At 38.5% G+C, this 9,715-nt stretch overlaps 1 non-coding gene across 1 annotated transcript; it reads right to left on the bottom strand.

Annotated features, from left to right (window-relative positions):
• Positions 1 to 8,688: 8,688 nt before the first annotated feature.
• LOC145769743 (U6 spliceosomal RNA) lies at positions 8,689 to 8,795 on the bottom strand. Its single transcript, XR_014289064.1, has one exon. It is a non-coding gene; the product is annotated as a U6 spliceosomal RNA (small nuclear RNA).
• Between the last annotated feature and the right edge of the window lie 920 nt (positions 8,796 to 9,715).

The following is a 9,715-nucleotide window of genomic DNA, read 5'->3' as shown; positions in this document are numbered from 1 at the left end:
TGGTGGTCAGGAAATAACACAGGAATCGGTGGTGTTGGTTTCTTGGTAAAAGAGGAATTATGTGAGAAAGTAATAGAAGTTAGGAGAAGGAGTGACAGAGTGATGACAATGGTACTTGCTTTTGAAGAGGAGGTAGTGAGGCTAATCTGTGCATATGCACCTCAAAGTGGTAGGGATTACTTAGAAAAGGAAAGTTTTTATGATGTTTTGGCAGAGGAATGGGATTTACGAAGTTCAAAAGAGTTGGTGTTTGGATTAGGAGATTTTAATGGACATGTTGGAAAACAAGCAAATGGGTTCGAGGGCATTCATGGAGGGTATGGTTTTGGGGAGAGAAACATGGAAGGAAGAATGCTACTTGAATTTTGTGATGAAAGGAAACTTTGTATTGCCAACACATGGTTTAAAAAGAAAGAGAAAAGGAAGGTGACTTACAGCTCAGGAGGACATGAGTCGGAAATTGATTTTATTGTGGTTGGGCAGGAACAGAGAAAGTACTTGAAGAATGTGAAAGTAATTCCGTGGGAGTTGCAGCATAGACTAGTAGTAGGAGACTTAAATATGAAAAAAGTAAAGAAAATTGTGAAGAAAGAACGAGTTTTTGTGAGAAATGTGTGGAAACTGGAGGAAAAAGAAACGAGAATTAAGTTTGTGAAAAGAGCAAAAGAGCTGGTAAACATGAGTGCGCAGGACTTGTGGGCTTCATTTCAGAAAGGTGTCCTAGCAGCATGTGATGAAGTATGTGGGAAAAAGAAAGTGAGGAGGGATCGTGGAGACACATGGTGGTGGGATGAAGAGGTGAAGCATGCGATTTCACAGAAAAGAGATGCATACAAGCAGTGGCGCAAAAATGGGTCAGAAGAGAATAAAAAGAAGTATAAGAGTATGAAAAAGAAGGCAAAGAGGGTTGTTGCAAGAGCTATGAAGAATGGTGCTGAGGAGGAACTTAATAAAATGGGGGAAAGCCAAAACAAAGTATTCAGACTCATAAAGCAAATGAAAAAGGATGGGAATGATATTGTAGGGGGAAGATGTATAAGGAGTGGAGATGGGAAGTTGCATTTCAGCCCGGAAAGCAGAGGAGAAGTGTGGAAGGAACATATGGAAAATGTTATGAATAAAGAGAATGTATGGGATCATATGACAGAGGTTGATCTTGTGGAGGGTCCAGTGGGAAAGGTTACTCGTGATGAAGTGGTGGAGGCAATGAGGCAAATGAAACTGCATAAAGCAGCCGGTCCATCAGAAGTGAGCGTAGAGATGATAAAAGCAAGTGGAGAGTTGGGAATTGAAGTAATGCTACAACTTAGCCAAAGGGTATTAGATGGAGAGGGAATGCCGGAGGAGTGGAAGCATAGTACTCTTGTTCCATTGTTCAAGAGAAAAGGGGATGTGAGAAGTTGCAGTGCATATAGAGGTGTAAAACTACTAGAGCATGGAATGAAAATTGTGGAGCGAATACTAGAAAAGAGGTTGAGAACATTGGTGAAATTAAATGATATGCAGTTTGGATTTATGCCAGGAAAAGGTACAGTGGATGCTCTGTTTATATTGAGAAGAATGCAGGAGGAATACCGAGAGAAGCAGAGAAAACTATATATGTGTTTCGTAGACTTAGAAAAGGCATTTGACAGAGTACCAAGGAAAGTGATGGAGTGGGCAATGAGGAAAAGAGGTATACCGGAGGTATTAGTGAGAGCTGTGATGTCTATGTATGAGGATGCAAGAACAAAAGTGAGAGTTGGATCAAATTATTCAAACGAGTTTTTTGTGAAGGTTGGTGTACACCAAGGATCAGTTTTGTCACCTCTGATATTTGCTATTGTGGTTGACGTTGTAACTGAAGGAGTGAGGGAGGGCTTATTGAGTGAAATTCTGTATGCAGACGACCTGGTCTTGACAAGTAATAGTATGGAGGGACTGGAGAGAAAGTTTGAGAAATGGAAAGAAGCATTTGAAACCAAGGGTATGAAGGTGAATCTTGAAAAAACAAAAGTGATGGTGAGTGGAGCAGAAGGAACAGTTGTTGAGAGCAAAGTAGATCCCTGTGGAATATGTGGCAAGAGAGTGATGAGAAATTCAATGCAATGCAAGGAATGTGGAAAGTGGGTACATGCAAGATGTGCTAATGTCAAGAGAGCCGCAACAAGATTGGCGAAGTGTTTTGTTTGTGGGAAATGCAGTAAAGGAAGGAATGAAGTGGAAGGCAATCATGATGAGTTCTGCTATGGTATCGAAACAGTGACAGACTTCTGTTATCTGGGTGATCGGATAAATGGAAGTGGTGGATGTGAAGCAGCGGTGACAACAAGGGCAAGATTGGGCTGGGCAAAGTTCAGGGAATGTGGGGAAATGTTGTATGGCAGAAAATTTTCACTAAGGATGAAAGGGAAAGTATATCGGAGCTGTGTGCGGCCTGCAATGCTATATGGTAGCGAGACATGGATATTGAGAGAGAGTGAACTGGCAATCCTGAGAAGAACGGAAAGGTCAATGGCGAGAGCAATGTGTGGGGTGAAAACGAGAAGGGAAAAAAGGACTGAAGAATTGTTGGATATGCTAGAGATGAGAGAGACCATAGACCAACTGGCAAGGGCAAATGGAGTAAGATGGTATGGACATGTGATAAGGAGGGAGGAAGGAAGTTTTCTTAGAAAGGCACTAGATCTAAAGGTGGATGGAAAGAGGAAACGCGGTCGTCCAAGAAGAACGTGGAAACAACAAGTGAAGGATGAATTTAAAAAAGTCGGACTGAAGGAAGAAGATGCAAGGGACAGGGTGAAATGGAGAAAAGGGATAAAAACAATTGCTGCGCGGAAACAATCGGCCACCCCCACTAGTGGGGAACAAACCGACGATGGATTATGATGATGATGAGTATTTAAATAATTCAAATCTAATTGGATTCGATATATATCTTTTTTTACGTCACATTTACGTTATTCGTCACGGAAGACACGAATGGACTGCACGCAAGCAGAGCTACAAATGCGTTGTGTAAACGTACACACGCTGATTGGCATTGCAGTTACCAGATTCGAGGTTTCTCCTTAGAACTGAGATAACCTTGGATAATCTCGCCTAGAAGTTGCGAGTATTTGGCCAGGACTTCGATGCTATATGATCTGGAATTACTGTGACAAGCAATTTTATTTATTTTATTATTTGTTTTATATTTAGTAAATAAATACTTGATGTAGTATCTTAGTAAAAAATACTTGATGTAATGTTGCATTGTTTGCTTAACTTGTGAGACCAAAATTTTGAGAGTAGCTGAGCGTTTCCGTTCTTCTCAACTGGATTAAAGAACTAGCAAAAAGAAAAGGCGAATAGAAATTTAAATGGCTGTAGTTTTGTAGGCGACAGAACCTGCGTACGTAGTTACGATCTGACAAACAAAATGTAGTGCAAATCGACGATTTCGGTGCTTGACTGAATGTAATTCAGTACTTCCAAGATGCTAACAGATTTGTGGTAATTTTTCACAATTTGTCACTTCAAAACCTCAAAAAATTTTGTAATGCTAAACTGTTTGACTTTGCAAGAAAAGTGCAGAATTTTATTATTATTTTTGCTTTTGACATGATCATACTGAGGATGCTGTGATATTGAAATCGGTTTATGCATCAGCAATGAATGCATAAACTGATTTGTTTTTTACGTTGAGTAACAAGGTTTATACTATGTGTTTCAACTACAACTTGCACGGGCAGCTTACTCTTGCAACTTAGCCTGCCTTTAATCAAATTGAAAGCTTGCACGATGTATGAGGCCTGCTAATGAGGCCTGCATGAAAAAACGCTATTTAAAGAAAAACTTGATCAAACACAACAATTTTTGCCATCTTATTTTCAATAAACACTGAAACCATCAAATCTGGCAACCCTCGTTTAGTAAATTCAGGTCTGGCAGTAACGTGTAGACCACATATACGCGGTCTGGAAGTAACGTTAATTCCAGACCGCAGTAACTCCTAGACAGTTACACTGAGAAGAGTGGGAGCCATACAAAAACTATCATGTAAACAGTGTAAAAACATTCCAAGTATAAAATCGTTCTTTATTTATGTAACCCAAGTTACTTATAGTAACAGTGTGCTTGTATGCAAAATAGTGGGCCTGGATCCCACGCTGCTACCCAATTACACCATTAAAATTTTTGACTTATCAATACTATTTAAATCAAATCCCTATATTTAAGTTTTTTACACTCTGACAACACGAAAATTCATTGTTAATAAACGCTTCATTTCATAAAGATTTATGAACATGAAAGCTATAAATTTTTCACGGTACACGACTTTATGCCATGATTCGAATGATGTGAACACAAATTACACCATTTCTGAATGCTTCTGAATTTCATTTGCTGCAAGGCACGAATGATGCAAGGCTCTAATGAAGCAAGGCCCGAATACCACGAAACTTGATTAATTCTTACTAAAATTAATTGTGTTTTTAACACAATAGTAATTTAATTTACCAAGGTAGCAAATTCAATTTTCATTTGTTACACAAACAAAATTAAAAAAATTGATCTTTGCATTTAACACAATAAAGATGAAGGTGCCACTAATTTATTTGTTGCGCTTTAATCTTAACGGACACACCTGCAGAAAAATCTTAATGAAACTTCAGAATGTAAGTCTGAAGTAAGTAAACTCGAAAATATGTCTAAGTCTAGCTTCCTGCAGTTCATCAAGTTATTCCCTGATTCAGGAACAACACAAGAAGTCAGTTACACTCTTTTGTTTCGAAGATGGCCAGTGAGGTTCGGACACACAGTCAAACAGCGATATTTCACTTTTAAAAGATGAATATTTCTTTACTCAAAGGCAATTTTTGGTCAACCTGTAACATTCGAAGTTGTACCCATTATCCAATAAACGCATTTGCATTAAAACCTGACCATTTTCACTTTATGCGCAACATGAAAAAAACGGTCATGGACAGATGTGAGATCTGCAAAAACAGCGCCGGCCTTCTTTTTTGCCTCAAAGCAGTCCTCGATGTCTTGGGTCAAGAGTAGAGATGTAAAAAAACGTTTTTTTTGTTTTAAAAAAAAACGAGCTCGTTTTTTTTGTTTTTCATCGTTTTTTTTTTTTTTATTTGTTTTTGTTTTTTGTCTTTTTTACCTATTTTGACATTAAATGTCACCATATGCAGCAATTAGGGTAAACTCATTGCAATAGCGTCTCTTTCAACAAACAAACAGTCTCATAACACGTATAACTTATTTCAAATCAGACAATATGTCTTGTATATTTTTTCATTGCAATTTTGTAGATCTCAAGTCTCAACACACGAGCCATAAAGATTTCTCATCGTCTCAAATAGTAGTAACAGTGTCCTATGGTTGACACATCTTAAGTATTGTCTGTAATTTGGTCCAGCCAGTTGTTAAATGCAGTACCACACTCGTGTTCAGTTTCGAAGGCACCTGGGATTTTGGTTAATGGGCATGTTAGGACCAGGTGGTCAGTGTCCTGTTCTCTACTTCACAAAGGCACTTTTGACCAGCACTCCACACCTTTTCCAGTACAACGTCAAGAGGTTGTTCCAGTTGATGTACATTTGGTGCAAACTTGATGAAAATCACACAAGCGGTTCTCGAGTTATAAGTGAAGTAACCTTAGCCACTAGGTGGCTTCATAGATAAGGAGCAATAGAAAAACGGCAATATCTCAAGAACCGCTCAACATATTTAGATAATTTTTAGCTCTACCCCCATGCTTTCTGGGGTGGGCTATCTGTTTATGAACATTAAAACAAAGTTTGGCTACTACTTTTTGAGATAAAAAGAAATTAACCTCTTGTCGTTATGCACCAATAAAACCATGATGCGTAACTTTAAAAACATTTTTTTTTTAATTGGGTAGAGGAAAGATTGATGAAAAGTTTGGCAAAAGCAGTGTAATGCTAAAGTTCCAACTTTTAGCCCAAATCACATTTAAATGTAGTGAAAGATGGAAACATTTTGATGTTTTTTATTTTCCCCGAAGAGGTTCAATACTCTTTTGTGATGTCATAGTCATGTTTGTTTTCCCTTAATCACACCATTGTGCTGTCATGGCTACATGTTTAAAAGAAGTATGGTTACACTTAATCCATCCAACTTGAATCAGTTTGCAGGACTTTGAGACTTTAGCACTTTTCTGTTTTTTCCAAACTTTTCGTCAATCTTTCCTCTACCCAATAATAAAAAAAAAAATTTAAAGTTACACATCATGGTTTTATTGGTCCGTAACGACAAGAGGTCAATTTCTTTTTATCTCAAAAAGTTGTAGGCCTAGTTCTCAAATAAAATAAGTTTTCATCTTTGATGTTTGTTTTGTATCTTTATCCTGCATTGCGGGAATATGAGTAAAACTTCATACTTGTCAGGAAAAGTATTATGAAGCATTTACTCACTATGTGAACACTGAGCAGTGCTGAAAAACTCCACTTTAAAGGGAAAATTTCTTCATTCAAGATTGGTAGTTACTAGCAATAGTCAACATGGGTGGTGGGCATTTGAAAGGAACATTAACCTAAACCTTTTCTGACAAATGCACTTACTTTTGACAGCTAAAAATGTCCGTGATAAGATTTCTTGCATTATGTCACAAATAATCTGCAAGAAGCGTCAATGACGAAGTGTGTAAGATCTTACAACACACGAAAAGAATACTTCTGTTTCAACATTTATAAAGCATATACATCGTTGGTACGCTATCAGTTATAAAACATGTTTAAACAAGCTATTGGCAATAGCTTTTCATTAATAAATTACCACAAACAAGGTAATGTGTGTTCTGAATACTGCCATCTTGTTTTTGCCAAATTTCGTCAACCCATTGAGTGTGTACAAGAATAACCAGTACCACGGTGTACTAACATCATAGGTTAACTTCCATAATAGGAAAAAGAAATTAACTCATCTACATTATGCCATGTATCAAATTGCATTAATTCAATGTTTGTCAGGTCTACTGCCACAAACTTGCCTGAGAATGAAGAAAGCGAAACAATGTAGGACTATGCAAAAAACATATGCTGCCAAGCAGTGGCGTAGCCAGGAATTCAGAAGGGGGGGGGGGGTTTTGACAGCCGGCGAAGCTTGACGGCGTTTTCACCAAAGGCGACACACAGCGGCAGGGGGTCTGGGCCTGGGGGCCTCCCCCAGAAATCTTTGAAAAGTTACTTTGAATTTGGTGCATTCTGAGAGCATTTTCAACAAAAATGTGGGTATAAATATTCCTGTAAAATGGTGCTGTCCAGTGGCATAGCAAAAGGATAAGATCATGTTTTCTTGGGCATTTTTCGGTAATAAAGCTAAGTGGTTACGAGAGTAGGGGCTCAATGCGATCCTACAATCCCTCCTCTTCCTACCTCAACCATGCTTGCAATCATTTCTGGTATTTTTATTTATTGTGTATGACTTGATTCAGTGAGTTGGGATAAAAGCTGAAATTTTATACACACTTAATTCTAAACGATTTAACTTAAATCCAAAATCACACATTCCTCTAGCTTGCTTTACTAAATACTGAACCCAACACAAAGGCAAAATTGTGACCAGAAACAACGGCCCCCTGCACGCAGCAAAATGCGACAATCAGTTGTGAAATCTCTTTGCAGCCAGGCAAGCCACATCACGCACAACACAAAAACAACGCAAATTCAATGTCAACAAAATTTCATCACAATTTCAATTCTGAACAAGAGGGCAATTGACCCGCCAGGAACATTGCGGCCCCTAATTATGGCACATAATTAAAAACAAAAGTAGAAGTAGAAGGGTCGATTCCCGAAATGCAATACACAGAAAGTACGTACATCCAAGCTACACAGAAACGGTGACTATCCTTTATAGCAGTGCAAGGCACTGGGATACCTTGGCCACAATGGCCTGGCGAATACTTACACGATTACCCATTAATATCTACGTTAGTTTCATGAGATACACACAGTAGCAAACAAATCGAAGGCACTACACAGTAGCCTAACTAACTAGCTACTTATGATGACGAAAATCACTGAGATCGCTGGCGAATACTTACACGATTAGTATTTACATCATTTTCATGAAACACACAATAGCAAACAAATCAAATGCATTACACACTACACAGTAACTAACTAGCTACTTATAATGAGGCCGATCACTAAGATCGCTGTAGAGCAGGGGTCACAAAATTGTGGCCCGCCACGCTGTATCGCTGCGGCCCGCGGAACGCATCAGCATACAAGCTTAACCAAAACTACTTTTCTTGAGGACTTAAAGAGCACGAAGGCAAAAAATACTTTCCGAGAAGCATATTTTCGCTTTGCATACGATTCCACCGACCGACCAATCAGATTATAGTTCTACGTGGGAGTTGCTTAAAGTTATTCCAATGCGATGTCCAGCCACACTGTCCCAGTGGTTGATTAAAACGTCTGTTTTCGAATTTCGAAATTGTCTGTGAGCATAGGGTTGCTTATTTTAACTTTGCAAATGTCATTTAAACACTAGTGTGCGTTTCACCGTTATTGTGTTTCACGAGCAGTGTTCCCTTTATGCAAGTTTTTGTTGGCAAAATAGGTCGGTGTGCCAACTCAATTTATAATAAATTGGCAAAATATTATATATAAATTTAAAGACTTTTTCTGATTGTATTATGAAAATATTTAGCTTAGTAGGCTAGGCCTACTGCAAATTTTTTTTTTTAATATGGAACGCTTTACGATTTTGCGTGTCATCCTTGCGCAGGGGCCATGCTAATCTTCTCTGTATCGTTCCAATTTTAGTATATGTACTGCCGAAGCAAGTACTGCAAAATGTTGTTAATCAACAAATTCCTGCCACACTGATAAGCACCGCAAGTGACAGTTGTCTATAATAAAAGAAAGACGGTTTTATAGACTCTCACAAAAAGGATGAAAAACCAACTCATTGCTTTTTTGGAGGGAAGACTGTTCATAAATTACGATAGAATTACGATTTTTCGGTGATTTCCACAAGCGTTTGTTTTATGGTGCCTGGTTTCTTTTTCCCTGTTATTGGAGCCTATTTTTCGCTGATATGTTTGCAGGTCACTATTGTTGCCTGTATTGCGATGTGTCAAACATTTCCTTGTTTACTGAAATTGTTAATTGCAAGATATCTTTTGTGAAGCAAAGTGACAACACCACTCTTGCTTGGCGATGAATATTCGGATGAAACCGCTCGCCTCGCTATAAGTGCGCAAAACAAGTGGCCTCGTTTATTTGGCATTGTTAAAAAAGTCAAAAGTGTTGTAAAAGAAGCTTGGCCTGGCAGTAGCGTTGTTCGATTAATTTTGTTGCTGTGGTATTCTAACATAAATATGAACAACTTGTAACACTGGATACTGGGTATGAAATGCGTTCTTTTCTAGCATGAGAGTCAACCTACCTAACATTTTATTAGTGCGGCCCGCCACAGCTCTCCTTAGTGCCAAAGTGGCCCGTATGCAAAAAAGGTTGGTGACCCCTGCTGTAGAGCATACGTTAGTAGGCGTGACGCGACAATTTATCGAAAGACAATTTATCGAACGACAGTTCATCAAACGACAGTTTATCGAAAGACAGTTCATCGAACAACAATTCATCGAAACGACAGTTTATCGAAACGACAGTTCATCGAAACGACAGTTCATCAAACGACAGTTTATCAAAAGACAGTTCATCGAACGACAATTCATCGAAGGGGCCAGAGGTTGAGGGTTAAGGGT

This window comes from Aplidium turbinatum, chromosome 4, assembly GCF_918807975.1.
Source record: "Aplidium turbinatum chromosome 4, kaAplTurb1.1, whole genome shotgun sequence".
Lineage (NCBI taxonomy): Eukaryota > Metazoa > Chordata > Ascidiacea > Aplousobranchia > Polyclinidae > Aplidium > Aplidium turbinatum.
The sequence above is the reverse complement of the archived record's forward strand: the minus strand, read 5'-3'. Positions and strand labels throughout refer to the sequence as shown.